Below are 21,625 nucleotides of genomic sequence, written 5' to 3'. Positions count from 1 at the left end.
CTGAAAATTCAGGAGATCTTGACAACCATCCCTGGGAGCTAAGTACCACCACAGTCACCCTCCTTTGCTGCAGCCAGAGTGGACGCTGTCTGAAACCACCAGCTGGGGAAGCTCATCAGTGCAGAATGAATGATTTCTCATGCACTTCTCCTTATAGGTGGGAAAGAGAACTGCAAGGAAAACAAGGCAGCTTTAATATCACATAGCAAAGACTTTTTAATAATACAAATATCATTCCTCTAACAGACCAACAAACAAAAAAAGAAAAGAAAACAAGACCACACAAGCCAGCCCCTAAATGTGATTTTTTTCCTTACATACATAAATTAATTAGGAAGCAATCATAAGTTAAATATGACGTTCTTGTTCATTACCCGATTTGCTAAGTTTTTTGGCAAAAGCGTAAAGCAGTTCTTGGTGTATCACTGAACAAGTTTGATCTGTGGTTGTATTAAATAGTCTGGAGTAAGAGGTATGTGTTAGATCTCCTAGAATCACAGTACTAAAAACGATACGAAGGAAGCAACCTCCTTGGATGAACTGAGCAGCACCAGGAACAATCAGTTTTAATAGGATTCTCAGGTCTTGCTCTCTAATTTTTTTTTTCATACCCTTAAAATTTTTTTTCTTCTAAATAGTTTCAATGTCTAATACCAATTGTATGTCTTGGTACTAACTCATTCCATGATCCTTTGATAAGATAGTGACATTGGTTTTAGATAAGTCTCTTACCTGCTTTTTCCACATTTGTGCCAAAAAAGGGATAGAGCTGATTGAACAAGATTGTATTTTACACAAGACATTCAAATCACTTGCAGTAGATTGAATACCCACTATGTGCTAGACTCCTTCCAATTCAACTATTATTTAGTGATTAATTGAATTTATTTCCTTTTATGTATGCTCATTGCTAGGTGGACGTTCTATTCATTCCTTTATCCTTTTTCTCCACTCTAGCTGTGCAAGAAAAGGAACCATTTGGATGTCCACCCCATCCTTTACCATGGGGAAGAAGGGTCAGCCTAAAGGGAGCTTGGAAAGACTACTGGAAGCATACCTTGAAAGCAGATTTGGGAACCTCCCAGTGGTATCTTCTCACAAAATCAGGCATAGAAAGCCTAGTGGCAGCCTAATCACAAGCTCACAATTTTAGACTTGTTCATCTTTCTTCCTCACTAGTCTGTATACTCTTTAAGGGCAGATTATGAATATGGCCTTGAGAGTTAAATGGATCCAGGTTCAAATCTTTGGTCTGTAATTACTTGCTCTGTGATCTTTGGTTGCTTACTCAATTTCTCTGGATCTCCAATCGTTCTTTAAATAAAATAAATAATAATTATAGGGTAGGGTTATTTAAGAGGAAATGAAATAAGGCTGAAAGGCATATTTCAATGCCTGGCATACAGTAGGGGTTATTATGTAATCATTTCTATAACTTCAGGAATCAAGACTCATATGTCCATGGCCCCCAAAATGCACAGTGCTCAGAGAACATGTTTTGAATTTAAAGTATTCACCTCCTACCCCTGGCCCCCCAGTCCACCATTTGGACTGGTCTCCTTCCAACTGGAATTTAAATGTTGGCACTTATTTTATATTCCCTTAGTGTCTCCAATGCCCCTTCTCAAGCATTTCGATCATGGCAAATTTTTCTTCCTGAGATGAAAGAGTTTTCAAGGCAGAAAATACAGACAAAGGCACAGGAGATTAGGGCATGATAGTCAGGGTCTTAGTTTGCTTTTTGGAGGGTGTAATTTCTCTGTGAGAGAGAGAGGAGACTAATCCCAAACTACAGCATTATTTGTCAAATGTGGGAAGACTGAAGTGGCCTTGAGTCAGTTGTCTCCTGGGTTGGTGAGAGAAGCTGGAGGTTCTTATAGTGAGCTGGCCCTTGAGCCTTGGCAACTCAACCTCCTAGTAGCATCCTCTGGATACAGTCTGCTTAAAGTCTCACTCTGATGTTGCATAAGACAAGTAATAATAATTAACTTATTTTGTACTTGTACTTGTTCCATGTTCCAGATGTGACATCAAGGACTTTACATGCTGGATCCCACTTATTCCTCACAACTACGCTGAGTTTGCTGCTATTATTATCACCACTTTACACATGAGGAAACTGAATACTGGAAAGATGAAATAATTTGCCCACGGTACCCACCTCTAGTAAGTGTTAGTGCCAGATTTAAACAAGGCAGGCTGACCACAATGACCAAGCTCAGAAGCAAAGTATTGCAATGGGAACCTTCAATCACCATTGTCATTGTTAGAACTAGAGTGTAGTTTCAATTCATCTAGCCCAAGCCATGTGCCCTGCATATATTCCATTCACAACTGCTCTTATCGAACCAAATCATCAAAGGTTGCTTGAGTGATTCTGGTGTTGGTAAACTCACTGCTTGAGAGTGCCCATACCTGCAGCAAAATTCTATAACCCTAACATTCCTTAAATAAGTGTAGGGTTTTGTGCCCTTAGAAATGTCCTGATATGAGGAATGACTGAGGAACAGCCATCGATTAGAAAAGAGTAAGGAGAAATAACTACAAAATGCAATGTAGGATCCTGAGTTGGATCCTGGAAGAAAAAAAGAACATTAGGGAAAGATGGATGAAATTCAAATAAAGTATGTTGTTTACTTTATAGTATTGTACCTATGCTAATAACCTGATTTTGATCATTTTACTGTGGTTATGTTACCACTGAGGGAAGCTGGGTGAGGGGGTATGGAAACTGATTTTGCATCTTTTCTGTACATCTAAAATTGAAAATGCCAGAAAACATTGGGCAAATACTGAAAAAAATTACTCCAAAAGAGAAAGAGACACATGATAGAGTGTTCCTGGGGTCTGCCTGTGACATTCCTCAAGCCAGTGTTCACACAGAAGACTTCCATCACAAGGAAATGAAGGCAGCATCAGCAAGCCAGTCCATGGGCCCTGCTGGCTTGAGATACAGTGGTTCTCATACAGCAGAACTTCTTTTTTCTCTACTCGGCACACTCTTCATCTGTGTTAGACTCAGAGTCAGCTTCCCCAGGGTATGACTTCAGTTTTAACAAACCTGAGAAACATGAAGAACCTGATTACAGCACACTCCTCATTACAGAAAATACCAGACTGCTCTAAAGCCAACAAAACCCTGGAAGATTTGAAAGCTGTAACTGCCATTGAGAGCAAGGATCACATCTTGGTCATCAAGGTGCTTAGCATGATGTCTAATAGCCTTCTGTAAATTCCCATTAATGAATACATGGATGGATGGATGGGTAGGTGGATGATCATTAGCTTCCCATTAACTGGTCATTTGGATCTAGAAATTCAATGTTTAAGATGAAGGGTGGGCATCACCATTCCCAAATCCTCCAGACTGAGGAATGAAACTGTGGACTAAAGTAGACATTATTATTCTAGTAATGGAAGAACCTGTAACATTGATATAAAGACAGTAGTTACCAGAGGTTCTGAGGGGAGAGAGAGGGAAGAATGGGTATAACATGGGTCATTTTGGGAACACTGGAACTATTCTGCATTACAGTGCAATGACGGGTACAAGCCATTATATATTTTGTCAAAACTTATAAAATTGTGCAGTGCAAAATGTAAACCATAATGTAAACTCTAGACCATGATTAATAGCAGTGTTTCAATATGTGTTCATCAATTGTAACAAATGCTCCACACTAATGAAAGATGATGTTAATGGAGGTAAATATGGGAGGGGGAAGGAGTGAGGTATATGGAAATCCCATATATTTTTGATGTAACATTTTTGCAACCTAAAGCTTCTTTAAAAATAAAGAATAAAAGATGAACTTAGAAAATAACATCATGTCATCATAAAGTTATATAGATTATACACATATGGAATTATTTAAACTGAATATGAAAGAGTTTCTGAAATCTGCTATAAAAACATCCTTCATGTGGAATTTGGATATTAAATCTTTTGCAATATGTTGTTCCTATGCATTATGATGCACAGACAGAGACAGAATATTTGCAAGGGCTTCTTGAGACATCCCCTTCAAATAAAACAAGATGTTAGTTTACCAGTTTATTCTTCAGCTTTCTCCTTTAAGTTCCATCCTTTTGAAACTCAAATCAGATTCTGTCACTTTGTTGCCCAAATACTCCTTCCCCAAGATTATATATTTATTTGCTTATTGTCACATCTGAGTGGCTTTGTTAGGTACTGCACCCCCAGGATCAAGGACAGCATGTGACACAGAGCAAGTTCTCAATAAACATGGATCAGCTAGATGACAAACTATTTTTCACCTATAAGCAGCTCCTTACAGTCAACAAAGTGCTGTCACAAATTTGATCTGTTCCCCCACAGTCCAGCAAGGTGCTGTAGGAGCCAAAGCACTGAGAAATTAGGTCTAAATCATGTGGCTGGAAAGTGGGAGCCTGGACTTCATTCAGAGCTTTTGACCCCATACGCTGGTATTTCCTCAAACCCCACCAGGTAAGGACACCACAACAACTTCCACCCAACTTCCAGCCCCCCCATTCCTATCTCCACATTCTACACACACATACATTCCATGTGCCTAAATGGGCAGACCCTCTTCTTTCTCCCCTTTTACCAAGTGTCAAAATGTGTCTTTGACCTCTCTTTAAGCCAAACTCAGCATATAAACACATTATCTTCCCCACAGCATGGGACATGACCCCTGGGGACGAGCCTCCCTGGCATCAGGGGATTACTACCAAGTACCAACTAGAAACGCAACTAGAAAAAGACCTTGCCCAAAAGAGGGAAAAGGTAAAAACTAATGAGCTTATATGGCTAAGGGACTTCAAAGTGGGTAAGGAGGTCATTCCAGAGGTTACACGTATGTATGTCTCAGCAGGATCTCATTGACTGCCAAATTAGATACTTCCCCAAATAGCAAGGCTCTTGAGGGCTCTGGAGACATCCAGACACTATAGCCAGCACAGATAGCTCAGGAGTTTGGTGTCATGGCAGTGGGCCCTACTTTGGAATTTATGCTTCCCAGGGTGACAGAGTTGGACTCAACTGTGATTTCCCTACACATGGTTCTTCTGTCCTCCTATCTGAACCTATATTTAATACTAGAGTTGGTAGGTATACATCTGAGAAACTTAAATCTTTGGGTTGTCCATGTGCCAGCTGGGCCCCGGATCTCAATGCAGTTGCAACATCTATTCTCCAGTTCATGGATCTCATCCAGGACAACTAACAAGGAGGTGAAGATGGACAACTACCATACCAAGGAACCGAGATAATCTACAACTATAAGCAAGAGAGTCCCATCCATCAGCCCTAATGGATCACAGCCTCCTCTTAATTAGAGGTAGAGTGGACATCACCATCTCAGAATCCTCAAGATTGGGGAATGAACTATGGACTAAAGTAGACTTACTGGTATTCTACTGTAGATTTATTGTGATTCTAGCAATGGAAGAATTTATATCATTGATATGGAGGTAGTGACCTATGGAGGTTCTGAGGGCAGGAAGAAGGAAAAACAGTTGTAATGTGGGGGCATTATCAGGACTTGGAATTGTCATGAATGACATTGTAATGACAGATACAGGCCACTATATTTCTTGCCATAACCTACAGAATTGGGTGGGAGAGAATGTTAACTACAATGTAAACTTTAATCCGTGCTTAGTGGCAACACTTCAAAATGTGTTCATCAACTGAAATGAATGTACCACACTAATGAAGGATGTTGTTGATATGGGAAAGTGAGGGAGGAGTAGGGAGAAGGGTGTATGGGAATCCCCTACATTTTTAATGTAACATTTATGTAATCTAAGTATCTTTACAAAGAAGAGAGGCCTGAATGAGCTGAGCCAGTTTTCTTTTCCCCTACCACATTGAAAAGTGGTTTACCTTCTTTGACAAGCTTTCTGGTGTCAGCATTGTTTCAATAACAATCTCAGGACACTTCAAAAATAACATATTGTCTCTCTTCCCTGGAGAAAACTGCCCTCTATTCTCAATTCTGCCTCATTCTCATAGTTCTTGTGCTCAATGAGATTTACGAAGGCAATTTATTGCGGATAAATAGGTATCTAAGCAATAGGCAGGGACCCACTTTTTTTTTCTTTTTCAACAAATTCAGTGGTCATTTCCTTAGTGAATATGAAGTCAGTCCTTCCTGAATAGGAGATGGGGGCACTGCTTGAAGACATCTTAGATCAGAAGAAAATCTGAGGCTTTCCCAACTAGAGAGGGATTCTATAATCAGAAAGATATATCTGTCCTCTAGGGCTGCAGACCCAATGGCAGCTCCCATCCCTCTTCCTGGGTGGGGCTTCCAGTCTTTAATGAAGGGGCAGTGTCAGAACTTATGGGAGCAGGGAAGTCCTTCTGAGAAGAGACACACACTGGTACCCTTGGCTAATTATCATGGGGGTCACTACTGGAGGTCTGTGCTCCAATCTTCTACCCCCATCTTCACTTTTCAATCAACACTGACCTAAAAACATTCGCCACTTTAGAATTTGCACAATACTTCCCCAGGCATTGTTTCATAGTCTTTGCTCAACATTCTCATTTAGATATTGGCTTCAATTCCCTGGTAGGGAAACTGAGATTTGGAGAGGTGAAATGGCTTGCTAGGCAGTTATCCAAGTAAGAAGGAGAGGAATCAATATGAAAGCCTTAGTTTTGCATTTCCTTTTGGGAGCATGGGCTCTGGCATCAGATTTGTACAGTTACCAGCTACATGGCCTCAGGCTAGTCAAAGGTATTGAACATGTCTATGCCTCAGTTTCCTCATCAGTGAAATGGGAAGAGTTATGGTACCAAGTTCAAATAAAATAGCATGCATGAAAGGTTTAGTATAGGACCTGGAGCACAGAAAGCTACTGTTATCTCTCTTCTTTCTGGGTAACTGGTCCTTGGTACACTTGGTAGAGTTAAGGACCTCCAAGTATACTTACAAGATAGTCACTCATCTGAGGGGCTATGACTTTGAGCCAGTTTAGAGCATTTTTGTTCTTATCATGCTTATGATACAATAAGACCAGAGTTTTGTTCTGTGCTGGCTTCTCCATTCCTTTTGTGGGACAACCTTATGGATGAGCTCCCCTTCTAGTCAAGTTTATTTGATATTTTCAAACTCAGCTCTGAATCTTAAAGCAGAGAAAAAAGAAACAAATACAGTCTATTAGTGAGAAGAATCAAGAATGCATTTAGCATGGAAATCCAAATACATATTCTCCCTTTATATAATTTATTAAGAGCATACAATTACATTTTGCATATAGGTTCTATTATGTTTTGTATGTATGTGTATTCCAAACATACATACACATCCATATTACTGCTAGAGTTGTATCCATAGCACCTCGATTTCTGAGCTTCCTTGTCAGACCATTTGCAGGAGTTCTAACGGTAATTTTGACCACTCACAATTTTCACCAGACTTGGGCACCTAACCCCAATGTAAGAGGCTACTCTTATATACCCCACTGTTTTTGAAGTGTCCTTCTGTTTAGGAGCTCAAAAACTATTGCTTGATTTCCTGATAAGGCTAACATCATGTGGGGATGATGGAAGGTTGGTCATCTTATTTTACAGATGGGAAAACTAATGCCCAGAGACTAGGCTTCCTTTCCCCATGTATGATGCTACAGTGAGTTAGTAAAACCAGGAGCATGCCTAAGTGAACTGATATTACAAAACAGCCAGTGACTCCATCACTAACAAATAAGGTACACTGGCTGTTCATTTTCTGATGTAAATTCTAGAAGAGATCCAGGGCAGGAAGGGAGCGAGAACAAATTGGATGTAATCAGAATCAGATTCAAGATAAACTGTTAATGGTTAATAGGTCGAGCCACCCAAGCAGCAGTCAGACATGGAGTTTTCCCCTCTCACTCTTTGCACTAGAGACCAAATGCACATGAGCCCATAGTTCAAATAACCAGTTCCTGGTGCTGATGAAAAGTGGAAGAAATAACAGCAGTCTCCTTCTATTCAAAAAATGGCATGACTTCAAATGGAATACTCCAGAACACAGAAGGGCTCCAGCTCTGTGAGAAATGATAGTAATGGCAAAAAAATAAAAACAATTATACCCATTCCTCACACCCCCGTCAGCATTGCTAACAAACATTGAGGTGTACTGTGCCAGTCCTGTGTGAAGGACTTGAAGTGTATTACCTCATTACACATTCACAGTTACCTTATGAGATAAATATGGTAAGTAGCCTCATTTCACAGATGAGGAAACTAAGGATCTAAGGAGCCAGATCACGGACCTGAGATCACACACCTAAGAGGAGACAGAATGTGACAGCAGTGCCTGAGCCTCAAAACACTCCTCTTGAATGTTTGAAAAACTTCTTTTAAAATGTGATTTGATTTTTATTATTTTTGCACATGTTTTATAGGTAACTTTTAGAAGTTAGCATCCAGGTCAAAGATGGAGGGAAAATAAAGAAGGCTCCTATCAGCACATAGAACAGTTTCAAACCAGTGGTGGAAGAGCAGAAAAACACAAGTTCAGCTCCAAGTTCAGTGTTGCTCCTGTCCCCAAACACATCCCCCCATAGCCACCCAGAAAGAAAGGAAGGAAAGCATTATTTTGTAAAGGAGCCTGGCCTCAGTTTCCTCTGGATAGTATCCATCTGATCTGGAGTGATGTCACTGAAGGTCTCGGTGAAAAATTCAGGATAGTAGAGGGAGAGAAAGGATCAGTGGGGAAGGGCTTCTGGAAGGTGATTCTTTGCCCAGATGCAGCACCTGATAAGCATTCTTAGAGCTTCCAGCCAGGACAGCCACTAGACAGTGGCCACTCACATTCTCTGATTCCACCAGCAGCAGCACCCCACCACCCCTGAAGTTAATATAAAGTAACTTTACTTGGACATATTGTACTTATCCATGCAAATGAAGAGAATCCATTTGAATATAGTCATGACTGCAAAAGCTCTCTCTCTCTCTCTTTTTTTAAGCTTCATTGACCATCAAGAAGTTCAAGCCCTGGGGTTGCAATGCAATCCTTGTGCAGAACCCTCAAATAAAGCTGAAACAGAGTGCACATGGAACAAGAAGGAGGGAAAACAAGAGAAGGGAAAAAAAGAGACATGTCTTTGAATAATAAAGCTCCCAATTTAGAATTAGACTGTACAATAACAACCATAATTCCTGGGAACCCAGACAAGGTACTAAATACATAATATGTTGGGAGGAATTTATTTTCAAAGACTTTGAGGATTTAATACAGCTTTTGGCATGTCACACATCCTTGGCCAGTGTTTCTGCTGAGTGAAAAAGGTTTTTAACCACCTTTACATGGAAAACATACCTCCACCTTGAGTCAGAGGTTAAGTTATTCTCTGGCCCAAAGAAGCAATCCATCATGATTCATTACGGGGCAGGTCTCACAATGAATACATTTGGCAGAGATGGATAACTTAATATGACTCTGTTCGGCAGCACTGTAAACGTATCTGTCATCTCCAAGAATGTTTGAGGTGGTCAGAAGCCACTTGACGTCCTGAGCAGAATTCCAGCTGCTTGAGGTAAGGAGTGTGGCTGCTGAATACATACCTGGAAAACAACCATAGCATGAATTACCACTGGAATATTTATTTAAGCATCTGCTAAGAGCCAGACACCACGGCTGGGCTGCTGAGTAGAAACTGGCTCTGCCAGTTACAAGCTGTGATGTTGGATGTGTGGTTTACACTCTCCCTCCATTTCCTTACTATCAAAACAGGAATAATAATATCTACCTCCGAAGGCTTTTGTGCTATAAGTACTTGAGATAGTGACGGGCATATAATAAAGGAATAATAAATGTTAGTGGTTGGTACCCAATCCATCTCAACTAGGGCTAGAGCTAGGGTGAGGCAAGCAAGACATCTAGACACTCAAGGTCTAGACATCTAGACACACAAGTTCCTTTACTTATTGTACCTTGGAAACCTTACTTGCCTCACTCCAGTCTCTGCCCTGACCTCACCTTTACAGATGTAGAAATGGAAGCTCAGAGAAGTTCAGTAACTTTCTGGAAGCTACCCCATACACATGGACCTGGAGACAAAGCATGGGACAAAGCATGGGTCCTTCCACATCACACTGCCTGAAAAGTGAGATGATATGAACTGTTACTGGGAAATATTTGGTCCCTAATGTGGGCATCAGGGACAAACAAAAGACTGCATCAGATGGAAATGACCTCCCTGCCTAGACAACTTTTTCTTTGGGACTAAGAGTACAGCACCCCAACATCCGAGGCCTCTGCTGAGTCTTTCTGGGTCCAATTTAGATGCTAAATAATGCAAAACTGCCTACCCTTGAAAAGAGCTTGGAGTAATGAGAATTGCATTTCACTGGTCAAAGGAAAAAAAAATTGGGGAGATACATGATTCTCTAGCAAAACCTTCCTTATCGGCTCTGTTGGGGGAAGGAAAAAAACAAGGCAAATAAATGACAAAAGCAGAGGAACCATCAATCACGCCGTTGGTGTGCCAGCGCCGGCTGCAGGCGTGCCACGTGCAGACCACCCCTTTGGCTGGGAGAGGCTGGGCTCAGCCAAGCTCCAGGCAAGGGGAGAGGCATGAGCTCGGCTGGAAGCCAAAGCCTCATTCTCCTTTCAGCTCCACCACTTACTTTCCCTGTGACTTTAACTAAGTGTTTGAACTCTTCTGAATTTCCTAATCTCTAACACAAGCCATTTCACAGGCAGTCTGAGAATCCCTTTTCAGTTCCAAATTCTACAATTTACACAAGCACTGAATTACATGAACCCAAAGAATTTCCTGAAATTGATCTCCTCTCACTTCATCCCTCTGTCATCTGCAAAACTTTCAAGAACTTTCTTATCTGAAGTCTTTACATGGTGTGTGTGTGTATGCGTGTGTGTGTCTGGTTGATAGTAAAAATAAACAAGTAGAAAAAAATTTTTTAAAGCTGTGATGAGAAATTTTATCATTTTGACTTAATTTTCTGAGTATTTTGATTGATATTAGCAAGACTCACCTATGTGAGTAGAATGTTCCCATACTCTTCAAAGCTTTGTCACATGCATATTTTTCTTGTCCTTACAACTTCCATTTGGCACATGAAGAGCTGAGATTAGAATTATCAAAGGGCTACATTTATTCATTCATTCATTCACTCAGCAAATATGATTGTGTGTCTTCTAGGCATCAAATTCTGTGCAAGGGGTCAGAAATTAATAATAAATAGAACAGGATTTATATCCTGATAGAGACAGGGTAGCAAGGGCATTGATTGCATACATTTTGGAGTTCAGCATAGCTGGGTACAGATCCCACTTTAGCATTTATATTCTGGTGCTGGGCAAGATATAAGTATATAACCTCAGGTTACTCATCCAAAAAATGGAAGCTATAATGGGGAACAGGTGTGTAGATGATCCAATTGTATAAAGCAGTTAGCGCAAGATGTGAGACACTAGCAATGGACAATAAATAGCCACTTTTATTATGAGCGTCAAGAAGGTTTTGAGTTGATGACTGGGTTAAGTAAGGTGAATGGTGACTCTTTTTGTTTGGTTATTGTTTTTCTTTTTGCAGAGGGGAGATCTCCGTGTGCTGACACATCTTTCAGCAGCCAAGAGATTGAAAGCAGACAGCCTGCATGATTCCCCTGGAAGCAGACGAAGTTTGGCAATTGCACAGACAAGCTTCCAGTGCCAGGTTTGTCAATGAACCTGAGGAACTCTCACCACCTCACCTAAAAAAGGTCCCTTTCTTTCCTGAAGGAAATGATCTATCCTTTGGAGATGCAGCTATATGAATTCCAGTATTTCCCATGGTGGCTCAGGCACCCCAGCCAACTGGTGGATGCTTTTCTTCCCTTGCTAGTGCCAAGCTCCAGCGATGGCCCAACCTTCCAGGGATACCCAGGCCCAGCCCACAGGAAGCTGCTCGGCCCAATGAGCCAGGCCTTGGAGCCTGATCTGAGCACCAGCCTGGGGCAAGCTGGAAAAATCATTGCTGGGGAAATCCCAGACACAGGCACCCTGTCACCTTAGTGAGGAGGACACTCAACAGAAGGGACTCCACCGAAGCCCTTTGGCAGCCGGAGCACAAGGCATGCAACTCGCACAGAAGGTTTTGTCATCTGGACTGTAATAAACTCCACTTCCTGAACTCCATACCCCTCCAGATCCTGCATCAACCATGCAGTCCCTGCATCTACCCTTGCCCTGGTCAGAGCCCAGCGCACCTGCAGCCCAGGCTTGCAGAGCCATTAGGTGGGGCTGCTCATCTGTGCTAATAAAAAGCACTCTCTGGCCCCCTTGGCGAGCAGGGAGAGAATGTGCTAGTGCTGAAAGCACAGGGTCTCAACCTCGGCTGCATGCTAGAACCTCCTGGGAGCTTTCACAAGCCTGATGACCAGGCTGCAGCCTGGACCAACTAAACTAGAAACACTGGGGGTGGGACCAGGAATCGGTATTTCTTTCCAAAGCTGGGCAGATGGTTCCAACGTGCAGCTAAATTAAAGAACAAGGAAATAAATGGTAACTGGGACTCCAGAGGGATTTCTTCTTCCCTCCCTCCCTCCCTCTATTTCCTTCCTCCTTCCTTTCCTTCCTCCCTTCCTATTCTTCTCCTTCCCTTTCCTTCCTCACTATTTACTGAAGTGGTATATCCTATTGTTGAAGACCAGGATATGCAGTGAGGCCATTTTTACTTTTGAATTCTGGCTTTGCTGCCAATAACTGTGTGACCTAGGATGCATCACTTTCCCTTTCTGAAGCTCAACATTGTCAGTCTAGAAAATAGAGCAGGGAAAGTACTTACCCCAGAGCATCCTAGTGAGGATTAAATACTTCACATAGGGCCTAGCAATTCATATGTGCTCCATTTTGCCCCCTTTTCTTCTGGTTATCACTGTCATTACTTGCCAGGAGCATTGCTAGGTCCTGGAGATACAAAACGAGCAGTGCTGGCACGATCTTAGCACTCACAGAGCTAATTCTCTTCCCATTCAATCTCCAAGTGGGGAGTGGCCCTAAGTCATTGGTCAGGGCAGGGTGGACAGAGATTTCTCTTAAAAGCAATAACAGTTGCTGCTGGATCCCAGAGCTCAATTTAAAGGGAGTTATAGTCCCGATGAGTGATGATGGTCCCTTGCAGTGTTCACACCTGGGGACAGACCCTTCTCTATTCCAAGCTCCAAGAGTTGAATCTAGAGAGCTAAACTCTGATGAACTTGATATAGAATTGAAAAAAACTTCAGAAAATTCTCAAAGATATGAGCAAAACACAAGTATTTGGCCCACGACTGAAAGAGAAGATGACTTGACCATTTCTGCCACGGTCTTGCCTAACTTTGGTTCAGGGTCTCAGCCGTGGATGTAGAAGTGGGAACTGACCCTTCAGTCACAGTGAAGAAAACACTGCATAATTGTATTATCTTTTTGCAAAAGCCAAATTATCAGTCTATGTGCAATAACCATTAGTCTTGACCTGTGATCTGTTCACCTTTGCATTTATGGCACCAGAGATGACTGAAAGAGTAGACTTCCTGTTTTTCTGAAAGGAAGTTATATTCCATGTGAATTGGAAGGAAATGCAGTTGTTTCATATTCCAGACCAACAGGTATTCCTACAATTATACAATGTAAGTTCAGACTTGCCCTGAAATTCATTGCCTACCAAGCCAGCCTTCAAAAACTGCAAGCCACAAACCAACGATTGATACCAAAAAATCTCCACTCAGTCTTCTCAGTCTCTTTCCAGACTTTGCCAGTTAGTCAGATGATGATCAGGTGAATGTATTGGGTTTTTGCTTCCTAGGAGGCTCCAGAGTTACTCCTCTTGCTTCTACATCTCAGTGCTATTGCATTCAGAGTAAATGGTTTGAAGATCTTTGACTCATAACAAATGAACTTATTCTATGCCTTCAAGAATATTTTGAATTAATTGATCATGATTTTGAGCTGCAGGTGATCAGTGACAGATTAAAAGAACTGTTATCTGAACAAGCTGTACAATTTCAGGCCGTTCAATGACAGCTATTAACAAGGTTCAAAGATGAAACACCTGCCCCACTTCAACACATGGACACCTTGCTAGATGGAACTTACAAGCAGGTAATAGCTCTAGCAGATGCGGGGGATGAAAACCAAGACAATCTGTTCCAGTCATTCACCAGGCTGAAAGTGCCACTCACTTGTTGATTCTGCTGATTGGACTGTGGCAGAAGCTCAGTGCTGACCAGATTGCTGTTCTAGAAGTGTTGTTTCTGCCACTGCAGCAGGACACTCAAGAATTGATCTGGGAAGGAATGGTGGATGCTGCTATTTCCCACCCACTGAAGATCTCCATGTTGAAATGTTCAAAGGAGCAGGCTTTGAACCTCAGCAGCCAAGTGAACATAACCAAAGAAGTAATCCAACTAAAGAAACATATCATCCTGCTCTGTGATAGATTAGCCGAAGGTGGATGCTTGTGATTAAGCATCGATGTCGCAGCCCTCCAGACCATGTTCATGCCAGGTGACTTGTTTTACGATCTGAGAAGTAGAACTACAGGAAAGATCAATAGAACGACAGGTTTATTTACCAACCCAGACACCTCATTGCTGAGATGCCCACGCCTGAAAAGGCACCCTTCCAAGGAGACTTGGCATAGTCCTGGTAGGGTTGTCTGGTCAAAAGGAAGACGTCCTTCTCCAGACTGACCCTATCTGGATGTGAGATGTGAGACTGGTGCAGGTACTCCAGTGAGCTCACCTTCCTGGAGATGAAACTACATAGAGATAGTGATTTGATTGGGAATTTTTATTTTGCAAGGAGGACATGGGCAAATCAGTTAAAATTTTTCTTGTCTTGCCTGGAAAGGATGTTGCTGCCTTTTGCCCATCTGCATACTTATATTTAAAGGCTATAATGAGATGATATAGTTTGAGACAGATTTTATAATGCAGGGACCCAGATCCCAAATAATTGATACCACATTTTTTATAGAATTATTTTATTGTAAGTATATGAAGTTTAATAAAGCATCTCATTGTCTAAAAAATAAAGCAATAATAGATATCATTTGTTTTGCCAGGCACATTTCAGTCATGCTACACACATATCGGAAGTCCCTGATAGAGAACTGTGAGTAGTACATGATTTCATCACAGACTCCCCACCACCCCAAGAGGAGATGATGGTATTGATATTTGCCTTTTTCATAGGTGGAATCTGAGGCTCAGAGAGGTTAAATATTTCATCCCAGGTCAGCTCACACAGGGGTGAATGCAAACCCAAACTCTTAAGCTCCACATACACTGCTTCCTGGTGGTTGTGGGTGTACCTGGGACTGACTTCTAAGATCTGTTCAGAGCAAGCAGAACAAACTAATTGCTCTAAGCTGGGGACATTAGGGGAAGGACATACCCAAACTGAGGTGGGAGGGTCTTGAGGGACCAGGGACCTGAGGCTGAATGAACATAAGTGGGGGACTGAAAAGGGAGGGGTCTGGGTGAATTCAGAAGTGAGGAAAGGTATAAATCATCCAGGGGTAAGTAGGAAGTGGGTCCATTCAAAGGGCCTAGGGAAGAATGGAATGTTCCCAAGTCAAGGCAAAGCCTTGCAAATCCAATGATCTTGGTGAGCCTCCATTTCCCCAATTGTACCGTGCATTTTTATCACCAGTACAGGCTGCCATTAAATGAAATTGTAAAATATCAGTAGTGAGCAAACACTGTGAAACATGTGTTAAATGATTTTGCCTGTCAAAGGAGACTTAATTTTACAATAGGTGCTGTTGCTCACATTTTGGATGATCTGTCATTAGAGGAAATCATTTAGGAAGCATCTCTTAGGTGAACCTTGGTCAGGAAAGCTGAGAAATGTAATTTTAGCCACAGAGATGTTTCCAGGTTTAAATTAAGCCCTGCTTTAAAGCTTGCTAGGGTGCAAACTTAAAGGGGCACCCCATTTAACTAGTCTGGGTCTCAGAGTCCTCATTGGTAAGATGGAGATAATCATATACCTCCCTCATTAGGTTAGTGTGGGACTTAGTAAGTGCCCCAAACAGGCTGGTTCTCCTGCTGGTCGGGAGGCCATCCTGGGCTCAAGACTTGGGGACTCGCTCCCTCCCAGGCCTCGCCTGGCTGTTCTGAGATTCCCTGCTGTTGGCAACTTCACTTTCATTCTTCTGCCAGAGCTAGTTACGTGTTATTTGTTTTGTAGGGTATTTGTTTTCCAATATTTCTACTACACAGGACAGCTTATATCAATGAGGTCTGCTGCTTTATTGGTTGCTAATTGCCGGGGCATAATTGTTGCAACATTACTTTGTGTTCCTATAATTCTCCACCGCCAATCAAGGTGGCCAATCCTCTAATTACAGGCGCAGTGAATTCTCATTCACCAGCCTCCAAACACCCAGAATGCTCAGTTAACCAGAATCCTTTCTCCACATTTTTATGAGAGAGGGCTTGGCTGAGAAAGGAAAGACAGCCATGCAGGAAGAAACTTTTGCAATAATTTTATAATTACCTGTGAACGTTCATGAGAATAAATACTTTAGATTAGAGTGATTTGCATACTTTCTGAAAGTAGTTTCTAAGATTTGTTTCAAGGTCTGTGCACACTCGGCTCATCTGCATCCTCACGTGAGTCGGCTGTTCGTAATGAAGTCAGCACGGAGGCCCAGGCACATCCCAAGGGGCCTGTTCTTCGGGGTTAAACAGCTCAGCCTAGTTCTAGCCTGAAGCCACTTGATTGCACTCACATGTTTTCTACAGTTTGTAACCCATCTTGGTTCTTGCCAAAAGTCTGGGAATCAAAATATTCAATCCACCTAAATCCCTAAGATAATGATGCATGCACTTTGTATATTGCACAATGACAAGGCATTATTGGCACTAGCAGCACCACTTCATTTTGTGACTTTAATCAGATGGCATCACTGCTCTGCTCCCCTTTCCTTATGGTAGAAGCCAAACCTTTAACTTGGCCCCCATGGCCATGCATGCTCAGCGTCCCACTGAGCTCCAGCTTCATCTCTCCCCACCTTCTCCCACCCTTTTACTATGCTGCTGCCCCACTGGCCTTCTTCTCTTCCACAAACACACACAGAGTTTCCCACCTCAGTGCCTTGGCCCTCCCCATCCTCCCTCTCTGCCTGGACTGTTCTTCCCGTGCCCCTTGCAATGGTCGACTCCTCCTCAACTAAGAGGTCCCAGCTTTGATGCTGTTCCTGCAGTGAACCCTTTCTGACCACCTGAAGGCCATCCCCACACTAAGACTTTATCAAATCATTTCTGTTTCATTTTTTTTTAAACAAGTTCAGTCATTTTCACAACCTGGTATTATCTGTTAATTTTTTCCCTTGCTTTTGTTTGTTTCTCCAAAAGTTAAGTTGTGTGAAGACAAGGGTCTGGTCTGTTCACCACATCCCCGGCCTTATAAGAGAGATGATCCATTAGAGGTACAATTGTTTAACAAGGTAGATGAATGAATGAATGAATGAATGCACATTTTCTGCTTCTTCATTGCAATCTTCTCCAATCTATGTTTGCTTTATCCAAGAGATAAATTTTATATAGCTCCAACTGCCCTATCCTGTGTCACCAGAAAGCTATCTACTATTATCATTGCCACTGGTACTGGGTCTACTGCATTGATAGAACATTCACAGATGGGTGGGACCATTGCCCCAGATGCTGTGGAGGAAATGAAGATTGGAGCCACCTCTGCTATGTTGGTGGGCCTTCCTTGCTTGCAGAGTAATAGAAACTTGATTTTTGCCAAATACCCAACCACCAGTTAGGGACTGCCTTTCCTTGCCTCTCTTGCAGAGAGATGTGGGTCTGTGAATAAATGCTGTTAATGAGATAGGAGCAGATGTGTCACGTGATTTTTGCCCTATTCCAACATCCTCAGCCTTTAGACCCCAATTCCAACTCAGAACCACAGAGAAGCTCATAGTTCAGACATGCAGAAAGATGCAAAGAGGTCAAAGTGTGGACAGACTCCCTTGGATGGTGGTCTGCAGAGAGGTGACTTAGCCAGGGCTCTCCTCCTCCAAAGACCAACCTGAACTGTGCCTCTTGGCTGTGCGGGTTCATCTGCAAACACACCAAATAGCATCCAGTAGAAATATCTTTGACAGGCCAAGAAATGTCTGCCATTTACACATTAGTTCTAAGACTGGACTCATCCAGTCTTAGAGAGGAGCCCTAAGGACATGGGGGGCTTTATTGTGGTGCAGGCTAAGTGTGGCTGAGGTTCTGTTGTGACAGGCTTTGACAGTGAGTGGTTCCTCAAAGGTGAGAAAAGGGCCCAGTAAAGAAGGTAGAAAGAAGTCAAAGACAAAGGGGCTTATCTGGTATCTACAATGGAAAGTAGACTTCCTCTTTCCTCCTTGTGCTCTTTGCTACCAGAATGGAGACGTCAGACTTGTACAAGTGATGCTACCCATTGGCTACATCATAAATTAAACTGGTTGGGGGGGAGGGGGTCAGGGAGGTGCCTATGGGAACTTGCCTACCATTTTCCACATGAAACCTATGGACCAGAAAAAAATGCATTCTGAATTTTTAAGAATGAAACAAGAAGCTATTTCTTGGGCTCACTTACTTGAAAGTACAGGGACACAACCATTGCAACCAACCAGGCAGCAGAGAATGACAGACATCAAAAGAGAATATTGAGTGCCAATGGTGAAAATCATGATGAAAAAAAATTATACTTATTTTATTGATGTGGATCTCAACAATTCTATGGCATTTTAGAATCCAAGATGATTGCTTTGGTTTGGTTTGGTTTGGTTTAATATTTTAGGACCTTGATCTTTTACTGTTCTTGCTACTTTTTTTTTCATTTGTTCAAACCTTTTCATTTTGAGGAAATATAATACATATTGGTAAGTAAACAAAAATATCCAGCTCAATGAATTTTTGCTGAGTGGGTACCTGTGTCCCAGCACCACAAACGTCCTCAGCCAATGAACACTTTTCCCTGTCCTTCCACCAGGTTAACCATGTTCTGAATTTCATGAGTTCACTCTCTTATTTGCCTTTATGGTTTTGCATCCTAAGCATGTATCCCTAAACACTTAATTTTGCCTATTTAAATTTTTTTTTTCAAATAAATAGAAATAAACAGTATGTGTTCTTCTGTATCTGGTTTTTCCCCCTGAATATGATATTTTTGAGATTCACCAAGTTGCATTGCAGCTGTGAATTCAGTAATTTTCATTGCTGGGTAGTAGTCAATTGTATTAAATACATTCCAGTTGACGTATTTGTTTTCCTAGCAGTCTACCTTTAGGTTTCTCTCCTGTCTCATAGTTTTGAACGTTCTTTTAAGTTAAGGAGCAAAGATAATGAGCAACCTCACCTGGAACGGTTATCACACTGCTTCCCCCACCCCCCAGCCCCCTACTCCCCCATCTATATATCAGCAGTTCCTTAATTCCATTCCACCTGTAGCCAACTAAGCACAAAACTCTATATCCGGCTTCCTGAAATATCCATCAGTCTTAGAGGTTTCAGAAGCCAAAGGGCTCTTCTATTACACTTTTGGACTATTTATTTGTTCATTCATTCAACAGATATTTGCTGAGCACCAACCATATATCAAGCTGCTTTAGGCACAAAGGAGCAGGGTCCTGCTCACAGGACCTTCAGATTCCAACAAACAGTTGAACCTCAGCCTGAACTTTCCCTAAAAGCAGAACACATGGGAGATGCAGGCAAGAAGAAGTTTCCCAGGGGCTTCCCATGTTAATTAGCTGGAAGAAGCAATTTGGCCTCATTGACCAGCAATTTCCAGCACATCCTGCAAACTCTGCTTTGGAGTTTTGTTTAAAGTGACATGCCAAAGCAATTTGGGGTACTTTTCTTATGAGCTTTTTGGAATCTGTTGGTTTCATAGTAATTGTCTCCAAATCTCTGAATGGAGCATTATTCACAATATTTCCAAACATGAAAAAATCCAAATACCCGTCAACTATTAAACAGATAACCAAAAGCAGCAAATCCATTCAATGGAATACTATTCAGCTATAAAAAGGGATGAGCTACTGAACCACACAAGAGCAATGGGAGACCTTCAAAAATCATTATGCTCAGTGAAAAAAGTCAGGTTCTTTTCACTATTCTACATATTGAATGATTACAATGATATAAAATGTCCAGAAAAGTCAAATTTATAGAGACAGAAAGCAGATCAGCAGTAGTCTATGGCTGGGGAAAGAAATGTGCCATGACTGGAAATGAGCACAAGGGACCTTTTAATGTTGATAGAAATGCTCCAAAACTGAATTGTGGTAATGTTTGGCACAACTCTGTAAATTTTCTATTAAATAAAAAGTATTCAATTTTACATTTACCATGAGTGAATTTTATTTCATGTAAATTGTACCCCCACAAGGTTGTTTTTAAAAATCTCTGCATGGGTATGTGTTTATTCATAAAATTGAAATTAATCTAGGGATGGGAGGTTTTCATATAAGGGGAGGTCTAATGAATTGGGTGGAATGCCTCTCAGGGGAATCACTGCCCTAGGAGAAGGCCTTCCTTCTTACTTTTTGATGTTTGATAAAGGGCCCATGATGACAAGTGACCTGTACGCTGGTGATGTCAGAAGATCAGATGAGAGCAGTTATGCTGCTAAGAGCTTTGGGGGGATGAACACTAGAATTCAGGTCCTCTGGTGGGCAGAAAATCAAAGAAGCTACCATTCTGAAGTGCAAAACCCTTTGCTTTAGCCCCAAACACGCCCCATGGTGTGTTCTGTTTAGCTGGCATTTTCTAAACTTGTATCCCTTCGTTTACCCCTGTGCATCTGCCCCCATTTGTATGTCTGGAAATCGCAGTCTGCCCTGCAGTTTGGGGAAGGCTTGGGGGGAATTTAGTCAAAGATAAATGGCCTGGCCCAGCGAGCAGCACCAAGCTGGAAGGAAAGCTGGGCCGCAGCACCATGAATCAGCCTGCTTCCCCCAGGAGGAGACACAGTCTGCTTATTACACGCACCTTGTCATCGATTGAAACCATACAGACATTGGGCCTCGCCTCGCAGGCAGCAAAAGCAGCAGTTTACAATTAATCTGCAGCAAGTTAAATTCTGGAAGCTCTGACGTGTGAGCAAGTCCACTCTGAGTGGAGAGGGCAAGGGTCTGTGAGCTGCCCTTCCCCGCAGTACCTTGGGTGGGAGGTCCAGAGGCCGATAATAGAGAAATGGGGGCATCTTTTGTTACCATTACATTTCCAGGGCCCAGGGAGAGTCCAGTAAATGTAGGACAGATAAATAAATGAATACCAAACAAAGCAAGCAAATGAAATACTATGTAGGGATTTAAGTAATTTTGGAAACTATGTAATAAAACAGGTAAGTGTTCACTCTATATCTGTTTACTGAAAAAGCATAAGACCATAATGTAAATTCAGCCTGATTCCAATTTTATCATCTATGTATAACTTTGATATGCATATACCATTATGTTAATAAAAGTTACTTCATTTTTGCTACATGGGCAATTTTTACTTTTTTAATATATAGGTTTATCTTTCAATTGCTCTGTGTTGTTTATTTTTTATTTTTTTAGGAGGCACAGGGGATTGAACTCAGGACCCCGTACTTGGGAAGCAGGCACTCGAACAACTGTGCTACACCCACTTACCTCTGTTGTTATTTTAACAACAAATTAA

At 41.8% G+C, this 21,625-nt stretch overlaps 1 pseudogene; it reads left to right on the top strand.

Annotated features, from left to right (window-relative positions):
- Positions 1 to 3,070: 3,070 nt before the first annotated feature.
- LOC101426962 (protein PTHB1-like) lies at positions 3,071 to 14,558 on the top strand (annotated as a pseudogene).
- Positions 14,559 to 21,625: the final 7,067 nt, after the last annotated feature.

The sequence above is a fragment of the Dasypus novemcinctus genome, chromosome 18, assembly GCF_030445035.2.
Source record: "Dasypus novemcinctus isolate mDasNov1 chromosome 18, mDasNov1.1.hap2, whole genome shotgun sequence".
Classification (NCBI taxonomy): Eukaryota; Metazoa; Chordata; class Mammalia; order Cingulata; family Dasypodidae; genus Dasypus; species Dasypus novemcinctus.
Note: the sequence above shows the minus strand (reverse complement) of the source record. Positions and strands in the feature narration are given on the sequence as shown.